At 40.4% G+C, this 8,992-nt stretch overlaps 1 long non-coding RNA gene across 1 annotated transcript; it reads right to left on the bottom strand.

Annotated features, from left to right (window-relative positions):
* Positions 1 to 5,072: 5,072 nt before the first annotated feature.
* LOC140595777 (uncharacterized) lies at positions 5,073 to 8,484 on the bottom strand. Its single transcript, XR_011997652.1, has 2 exons — positions 8,317 to 8,484; positions 5,073 to 7,833 (listed from the first exon to the last, which is right to left on the bottom strand). It is a non-coding gene; the product is annotated as an uncharacterized lncRNA (long non-coding RNA).
* Between the last annotated feature and the right edge of the window lie 508 nt (positions 8,485 to 8,992).

The following is an 8,992-nucleotide window of genomic DNA, read 5'->3' as shown; positions in this document are numbered from 1 at the left end:
GAATGCTCCAGAGAGAACCTATTAGGAGACCAATCCAGGCATTTGTAAGCCACTTGAGAAATAGTCAAACTAGACAGTTTTGAAAAGACATGTTCTCAGCTGCTCAAGCAGGCAGACAAGACCAGTCTAAGCTGACTCTGGAAGACTAATCAGTCACAGGTGCATTTTGACATTCTAGGTGCATTTTGGTTAGAGGAGTAAACTGTCACTTGATAGAGTTGAGTTTGAGGCATAGCAACTAGCACTTTCTCTTTACTGGAGCTGATGCGGCATCCAAGCCACTGCACTCTCCCATCTCTGCATGTGCCTGGGAGACACCCAAATCACTGTATTGCCTAAATCTCTGACCTCTTGGGCAATGTTGGGTGCTTCTCCAGGCCAAGACTAGGTAGGATGAGGCCAGTGAGGCACAGAGAATGCAAAATACAAAGAGATGCTTACTGCCAGGTGCCCACTCTGCACTGGGCACCATCCAAGAGAGTGCTTCCTTAAGTCACTTCTCCCCAAAGAGTGGCATCCAAATTCTAAGAAGAAGAAGGACTTCTGCAATTCTATAACAGGTAGATACTTGCCATCAGTGGGAAGAGTGAGGCAATAAGTAGTCTCGTCAATTTCCCAAGGATCTATGATTACAATTTCCCGTTGACTGAGTACCAAGGGCCACGGTATTCCTAATGCCTGGCCCAAATAGGGCTTTTCTGATTTATCTTTTTAAAGGGAAGATTTAATCATCCTTTAATTTACCACCTTTCATGAGCCCCCTTCACATCTCCCCCAGCTGAAAATTTCATTTTTTTTAAAATTTCCCAACCCCTTCTTGCCCCAATCATTGAAAACAGAAATTCAAAATATATGCACTCCGAGAAAATGTTTTCATGTAGGATATTTTTCTAATTCTGTTGTGGCTTAAGCCTTGCTCATAACACCTGAGTCCTGCCAAGGAGTGCCAGCTCTCATGTTCAAACAGTATTTTAGGATTACTGCACATTTACCACAATGCCCTCTGGCTTATTCTCCTGAATGAGGCTTGAAATTGGCAATCATTTTTATAAACAGAGCAATAACCACAAAATATTCAACAAATTAAATATATGGTTTAACAACTACATAGTCCAGAGAGAAAACTAAACATTATTATTTTTATAATACATCTGATTTTTTTCTTTGTGATCCAATTTGCTTTAACTTCATTATTTTCCTTTATTTTTTTTTTTAATTTTTTTTTTAAATTTTATTTATTTATGATAGGCACACAGTGAGAGAGAGAGAGAGAGGCAGAGACATAGGCAGAGGGAGAAGCAGGCTCCATGCACCGGGAGCCCGACGTGGGATTCGATCCCGGGTCTCCAGGATCGCGCCCTGGGCCAAAGGCAGGCACCAAACCGCTGCGCCACCCAGGGATCCCTATTATTTTCCTTTAAAAAAATAAGACCGGTATTACATAAATTTGTATCCATGTTGATCTTTCATCAAATTGTTTTTCTTCTTTCTTTATCCACACTAAAAAAATAAAAGTAAAAAATCCCATTTGGGAAAGAAGAAAAAATCATAAGAAAATTGTTTATAAGGCAAGAAACATATTTCTTTTATATAGCACTACTCCTTCAAAAGAAATGGGTAGGTAGATTTTCCTCAAAGGACAAGAGAAAAAGGACCAAATATATTTCACAGAATCACACATGCTTAGAAACAAGAGGAATTACACCAGAGACATAAGGCATAGATTCTCACAAAACCTTTTTAACACAGCAGAGGATGAGCCCTGTGGCAAGAAGCCCCTTGTGCCAGGCTTCCAAGCAAAGGCCATTTTCCAGTGAACCTGCACACAGCCCAGCAGACTCAGAGATTAAGTGAAAACTTCCAACAGCACAGAAATGTGGGCTCTTCCCTTAGTGATTCATCACCATCAGCAATCAGGCAAATTGTGGCCAGAGTCTGAGCATAAATTACTTCATCAAGGTCAATTTTAATTTAAAGCCAATTGAAAGACCATTGAAGTATGAATACAATTGGAGAACAACTAGTTCACCTGTCACTTAGGATTAACTCCAGGATATTTTATACAGTTAAGAGCAAGAAGACCATGGGATAATACAATTTTATCCAACTATAATTTTAAGAGAAATTTTCAAATATTTAGAGAAATTTTTAGATTTCTGAAACTTAATCTTATTCTATATGTATGTGTTAAAATAACATACATACATCTCTAAGAAGATAAGTAGACATTTGAGGCAGTAAGAAATGGGCAGTAATTAAAAGAGCAGTGCTAGAAAAAATAGCTACCATTTACAATGTCTTCTTTCACTGAATCATTAACAAAAATTTTGTGAGGTGGGGTTATATTTTAATCCTATTTCGCAGAGGAGAAAACTGAGACTCAGAGGGAGAAGGAAATTTGCTCTAGGGCACACGTTTTACTAGTAGCAGCACTGAGATTTGAACCGGGGGATGTTCTGAATGCAAGTCCACACTTGTCCTCATATCCTAGGCTGCTTAATCCAGATGATAACTGAGTTTACTATTATGGTTATGCTCAATGGTGATAAAAAATTATGTGTCACCAACAAGTTATTTCTGTGTGGTTACAAGAACAGCCTCATCTTGGAAACATTTCCCACTTGAAAAAGATGGCCTTGTGAAGCATGTCAGTGCTGCAGTCGATTCTGTAAAACTCAGGGTCAGCAGGAGAGAAAACTGGTATGTGGGTAAAACATGGTTGTGCTGGCAATTCTGTTTACTTCCAATTCTGCTTTCTATCCTTCTCACTGAGGTGTGCCCTGGGAGGCTGGCCTCTATGAACTGCATGAAAGTTAACCCTTCCTCACCCTCTGGGAACTGGCTCAGCCATATAAGACTCTGGCAGGGGACAGTGGTTGGGAGGAGATTGTGCTTGAACTGTGTATTTTTCCTCCGAGGTGTCCACTTGCCCAAGCGTTGGCAGTGACTATAGTCCTCCTCAGAAGACTGCAGTTTGCTTTCTTCAGCTTAACGAGCTCGCTCTCTTTCCCTCTCTCTCTTTTTCTTTCTCTCTTACTTTCTCTCTCCCTTCTCCCTCCTTCTCTTTCCCTCTCCCCCTCCCCTGCTCTCTCTCTCTCTCTCCATCTCTCCCTTCCTTTCCACCCCCCTTCTCTCTGTCTCTCCCAGAAATCCCTTAATCCCCTTGAGTCTGCTGGCTGAGAGTGGTCGCTTAGCCTAGATTTCCCTCAAAGAAGAGCTTGAAGGCTTGTGTACATGTAGTTTATTGGGGAGCTTTTCTCAGGGAACAGGTGTGAAAGGCAGGGAGAGTGAAGAAGGAAGTAAACCCCAAAACAAGGATGAGTTCTTAAATTGGCCAGTGCTATTGTCAACTGGTACTCCATCCCTCAGAATCTTCTGAGGAATCTTACAGAATGCATCCCAGAATAGTCAGCTAAGGAGAAAAATCGGGAAGTAGGCATCAACCAGCTTCCATCACCCTTTATTCGAGGGTGATGCACTGGCAGAAACTCGCCCATCACAACATTGTGCATGCCTGAATGTCAGAAGTCCATGTCACTACATCAGAGAAGTCCCAGAACAGGACAGGAAAGGCATCACAGAGTAGCTCAATGGCAGAGAAGTTGTTAGAAGACCAAGTGGACCTTCTCTCTGTGGCAGTGGGAGGAAGTGAGAGGGTGAGAAGGCTTGTGAAAGTGGCACTCTGCTCTTGCTAGCTCTGGAGTTCTTCACCACCCTCTTGTTTTGTTTGTTTGTTTTGTTTTTACTTAACCCCACCACTTATAAATGTTCCTTCTTTAAAATCTCAACTACCTCATTTGGCACATGAGCTTCCTATTATAATCCTGCCTACTTTGTTGGTTTTCTGTGTCCTTCCGAGCCTTCCTTCAGAGACTCTTTTATCCTTTCCTCACTGTTCTCTCACAGACGATAATGCCTAATGGTTTTATGATCCCCTCTAGTAGAGGGCTAGAAAGCATCCTCCCAAAATTTATGTCCTTCCTGGAACCTCAGATGGTGACCTTATTAGGAAATAGAATTTTTGCAGATGTAATTAATAGTTAAGATGAGGTCATACTGGAGTATAATGAGGCTTTAATCCAATATAACTAATGTCCTTATAAGAAGAAAGGAAGAGACACAGAGACAGAGATTCAGGAAAAACAGCTTTGGAAGATGGAGGGAAAAGATTGAAGAGAAATGTCTAGAAGTCAAGGAAAAATCAAGGATTGCCAGCAACCACCAGCAGATAGGAGAGAAGAATGGAGCAGATTCTCTCCCAGAATGCCCAGAAGGAACTGACCCTGCCAACACCTGATCTCAGACTTCTAGCTTCTTCCAGAACTATAGAAGAATACATTTCTATTGTTTAGGTCATCTAGTTGTGGTAATTTGTTATGACAGCCCCAAGAAACTAACACACCTCTTCATCAAGGCTCTCCTTCAAAGTCCCACAGAGGTCTACAAAGACTTATGCTTCATTTTCTCTCAGCCCATTAAAACTTATTTGTCATGGGTTTACCCTTCAAGATCATGATCTTTACCCACTGAGAGTAGGTGAAGAGACTGTCTCTGCCAGTGCCGCTAACGTGATGCCCAACAACACAGCATATCTCTTCCTGTTCAACTCTCTGGTCTGCTCAAGGAAGCACTTTAAGAACTCTCAATGGCCAATTGGAGAATAGTGAAAGATAAGCCACTCCTCAAACCATACCCTGCAGGACACCAGATGCCCATGTTCTACCAGCTGGAGTGAGAGGCTCAACTAGTGTGGAGATCTAAATACTGCCCACTACTAGTTTCCTCAACAGGAACCACACGGACTACGATAGCATGTTAACCTCCCTTTGGAAATCTGGAGAGCAAGCCTTACTTCAGACAACTAGTAAGTGGTGAAACCAGAATTTACACATAAGTCTGTCTCAATTCTAGGATCTGCTCCTTTAAACACAGTGCTTCTATCCCATTGTCAGATGCAGAGGAGGGACTCCAAAGCAGTATCTAAAAGTTATAAGCAGAATTTGATCTGTAAGATACCATACAAGACATAAATGTACATGTAAATGACAGAGCTTGCTTGAGAAAGACTTGTATTAAAATCAAATACAATTTATTTCATAATTATTCAAAAAATATATTCTCTCCAAGTAGGCTTACCCCAGTATGCCACCAAATTACTAAATTCAGTAGTTACTAAATTCTGTGCTGACTTCTCAGTCGATCTTCTCCTTTCTTGATCTCTCTGTGGCACCATATACAATTAATTAGGCCTTCCTTCAAAACCCGGCTTCACTTGGCTTCAATTTACCAGGTGATTCCTTTGTTGACTCCTCCTCTCTATCTGTTAACAGAAGGTTGCCTCTGGACTCAACCCTTGGCGTCTTCTGTATTTACACTTAACCCACTCAATGATCTCAACCAGTATCACAGTTTTAAATACCACTCTGTTTTGCTATCACACAACATAGCATTCCCAAACATCACTGTGCCCTTGCAAGATCCTGCAGTGAAAACCACAGGGTTTATATGAAAAATATGATTGGGGCACAAAACTCAAAAATGTCATCAGTGACATGTAAAAAAAGAGAGAGCAAGAGAACAAGAGAGAACCTAATAAAAATGGTAACACAGTTTCACATTTATTAAACGGAAAAGACATGTGTCACTACTACAATGCATAGGGTACCTCACCTTGCCAAAGGTGAATTTTGCTTGTGAAGGAGTCACAGCTTGTGAGTTCATGTGAAATCGTGGAAGGGAAGTTTTCTGAAGTCAGCCAGGTAAATTGTAATGACAGACATGGATGGGTGTGGCTCATAATACGAGGGAACTGACGTAGCTGGATTGGAGTCTGAGGTATCTGCATGTATTTTGAGTTTTCTTACACAGTTCACTTCTGCTAGTGCAGTTTTATGCATTCACTTAGTGTTTCTTCCAGAATAAATTGCACATAATCAAATGTGAAACTCCTGTTATGTTTAAACTGTTCCCTACTATATCAATCTATAGTAGGTCTCCAAAGACACAATATCTATATAAGCTTGTATTCACAGGTCTTGGGGATTAGGACTTCAACATATATTTTTGAGGAACACAATTCAACCCATAACACAAAGTTGGCCCACAAATTTCTGGAAGTCTCATCCAATGTCACACCAGGATCATTTTTTTAAACTTTCTATTGACAGCTTCTCATAGTAAGAAATATATTTTACATCATGCTGCAACATGCACATGTGCGCACACACATGGATACAGACACACATACACTCAAGTTTCCCCGAAATTTACTTTGCATGAAGTTATCTGGTATCTCTTTTTCTACTTTATTCCATCAGAGAGAAAAATTGTTACCCATGACCCACTAATTGATTTTATGACACATTGTAGAGTTGTGACCTACATTTTGAAAAACACCATTCTAGAATGAGAACAAAAGCTCCTGTTGTTCTGATTAGATTGGGTTCTAAAGGATCCTTCTTAAGTCTATTTATTTAGAAGTAGAAAGCAGCATGTGATCACTGTTGACTGCATGGCACAGGACACTGGTCAGCTTAGATTTTATGATAAATCTTTGTTCTCCACAATTCCTTTCATTATTTTAAGATTCATTCCATTTGCATTTGCAGATTTTCCTCCCCTCCTTTCAATTTGTTATATTACCTCACATTCTTGTCACCTTGTAATCTTAAAACTCTTTTTCCTGTACTGCTCTATCACTTAGCAGATTCAGGCAGGTGAATAGTGCTTACTAGCGCCTCAGAACAGACTGGGAAGATGGGCTCAACAGGAAGCTAAGGCTGGAAGGCAGAGACAAACTGACCACTTGGCTTCACCACCTGTCCTTGTTGCACACACAGCCTCTGCTAGTCTTTGTGATCATCAGTGGGTTTTGCCCTCACTCCTCCTCAGCCCCTTAACCTGGAGTGGGGGTGGGGCTCTGTCATTAAGGAGCTTGAACATTGTTGTTGGGTGTCTGGTGCCAGGTCCTGCTCCCAGTGCTGCTGTCCACTCAACCCAGAGGTTGCATTTCACCAGCCAAAGCCCTGAAGCCACTCTTCTACAGCAGATGTTGCAGGGGGCGGGGGGCGGGGGGTGGGGAGAGCTCCCCCATCTCACTCCAGCCCAGGATTCACTGGATAGCCCCCCAAAAATACATCTCTGTGCTCCCAGGTGGCTGAGATATTTCATGGGAGACCAACAGTCTATTGTGCTAATTTTGCAAAAGAGAGTATTGTAGACCAGGAAGCTTAAACAATGTGCTCCTATCACACCATAAATTAATTGTAAAGTTAGAATCCAAACTCACATTCCTGATTTTCCTGGGTGTTTTCCCATGAGCCATAAAAGGTCTTGATCTTTTCACAATATTGCTACAGGCAGGCCCTGTTTATCTTTAAATGGACAAGGATAAGTAAAATCTACGCAGGAAATTCTATTGTTCTCCGAAGATAACCAAGTTTTACATTTGTTGTCAATATCAACCAAGTTGGGATCTGATCTTTCCTTTCTCCTGAGTCTCTTGGCATTTCTCTCTAGCAGTTCCTTGACACCCCACCCCCATCACCACAGCTCACATTCTTCACATTCAAAATGAGGAATCTGAGTTTAGATCTCTCTGAAGCAGCCCAAAGAACTATTTTCTCTCACTGACTAAAATTCTTGCTTTGAATACTTTAAATCTCCTTGAAATTAGTCCGTGTAGGGGATCCCTGGGTGGCGCAGTGGTTTGGCACCTGCCTTTGGCCCAGGGCACAATCCTGCCGACCCGGGATCGAATCCCACGTCGGGCTCCTGGTGCATGGAGCCTGCTTCTCCCTCTGCCTGTGTCTCTGCCTCTCTCTCTCGCTGTGACTATCATAAATAAATAAATAAATAAATAAGAAATTAGTCCGTGTAAAAATTGATTTGCCTTTTTTCTTACACACACAATATCTGTATTTAAAGTGATGGTGCTTTATAAAATCGACAGCATCTTAAATTAAATATATATAAATATAAATATATATATATGAATATTTCTGAAGTGTTCATAATACAAATGGGGCTGTAAGACCTGAAATTATAAAATTTTCCATGAGTTTTCTAGCATTATAAGAATTACATTGTAAATAGTTCTCGTAATTTAACTAACCTGGTTTAGATAGGACTATAGAATTTTCTCTAAAGATTGAGGCTTCTGCCAAGATGGGCTGACAACTGAACCTCTCTCTTATTCTTCTGCTTTTTCTAGTTCTAAGCATCCCACATTCCACATAATCCTACATACATGCTATTGACCACTCATCCTTTTGGCCCTGTGTAAGTGTCTTCCGAGGTCAGAAGATGTGCACATACCTTTTTTGAGTCTACAGTCAATGCTTCATGGAAATTGGCTGCTGTTGAAGGATGAGCGAAACTAAGGAGTTTCCCTATAATTTGTACTCCTGAGTACGCCATTCAGTTCTTTTGGAAAGCCCCTCTGAGAGAAGTATTTTAGCCTTTAAAAACAGAGGTTTTTGCTTCTTCAGTGATACAGAACCTTGACATTTCAGAACTGAAAGGAACAAAACTTAATGACTCAAGAAAAAACAATGATGAGAAAACAAGTAAACCAAGTCTAGTGTAAACAGAGGCAGAAGATTATTTTTTATTATAGAAATATAGCATTTAAGGGCAAGCAAGAGCTAAGATTGAGTATAAAAATGGGAAATGTTTTTAAAAAGAAAAATAGTTGGCAAGGTCTCCTTGGTCAGATTATATTAGCCAACTATTTCTGGTTCTGTTTAGTTATTGACTTGGCTCAAAAGAGGGATTTTCCATTAATAAGTCTAAAAATTGTCATGTAATCATGTAAATTCATTATTCATTATAATATTATTAGTGTTTATTCTCTTTTTTGTCAGTCCTCTTTATGGCTTCTCCAGAATAAGGCATTTATGACTAGGCTAGGTAATTTTTTATACTACCATTATATTTAGTCAGCTACAAGTAACAGAGAACCTAAATACAGTGGCTAGAACAAATATGAGTT

The sequence above is a fragment of the Vulpes vulpes genome, chromosome 1 (assembly GCF_048418805.1).
Source record: "Vulpes vulpes isolate BD-2025 chromosome 1, VulVul3, whole genome shotgun sequence".
In the NCBI taxonomy this organism is placed as follows: domain Eukaryota; kingdom Metazoa; phylum Chordata; class Mammalia; order Carnivora; family Canidae; genus Vulpes; species Vulpes vulpes.
The sequence above is the reverse complement of the archived record's forward strand: the minus strand, read 5'-3'. Positions and strand labels throughout refer to the sequence as shown.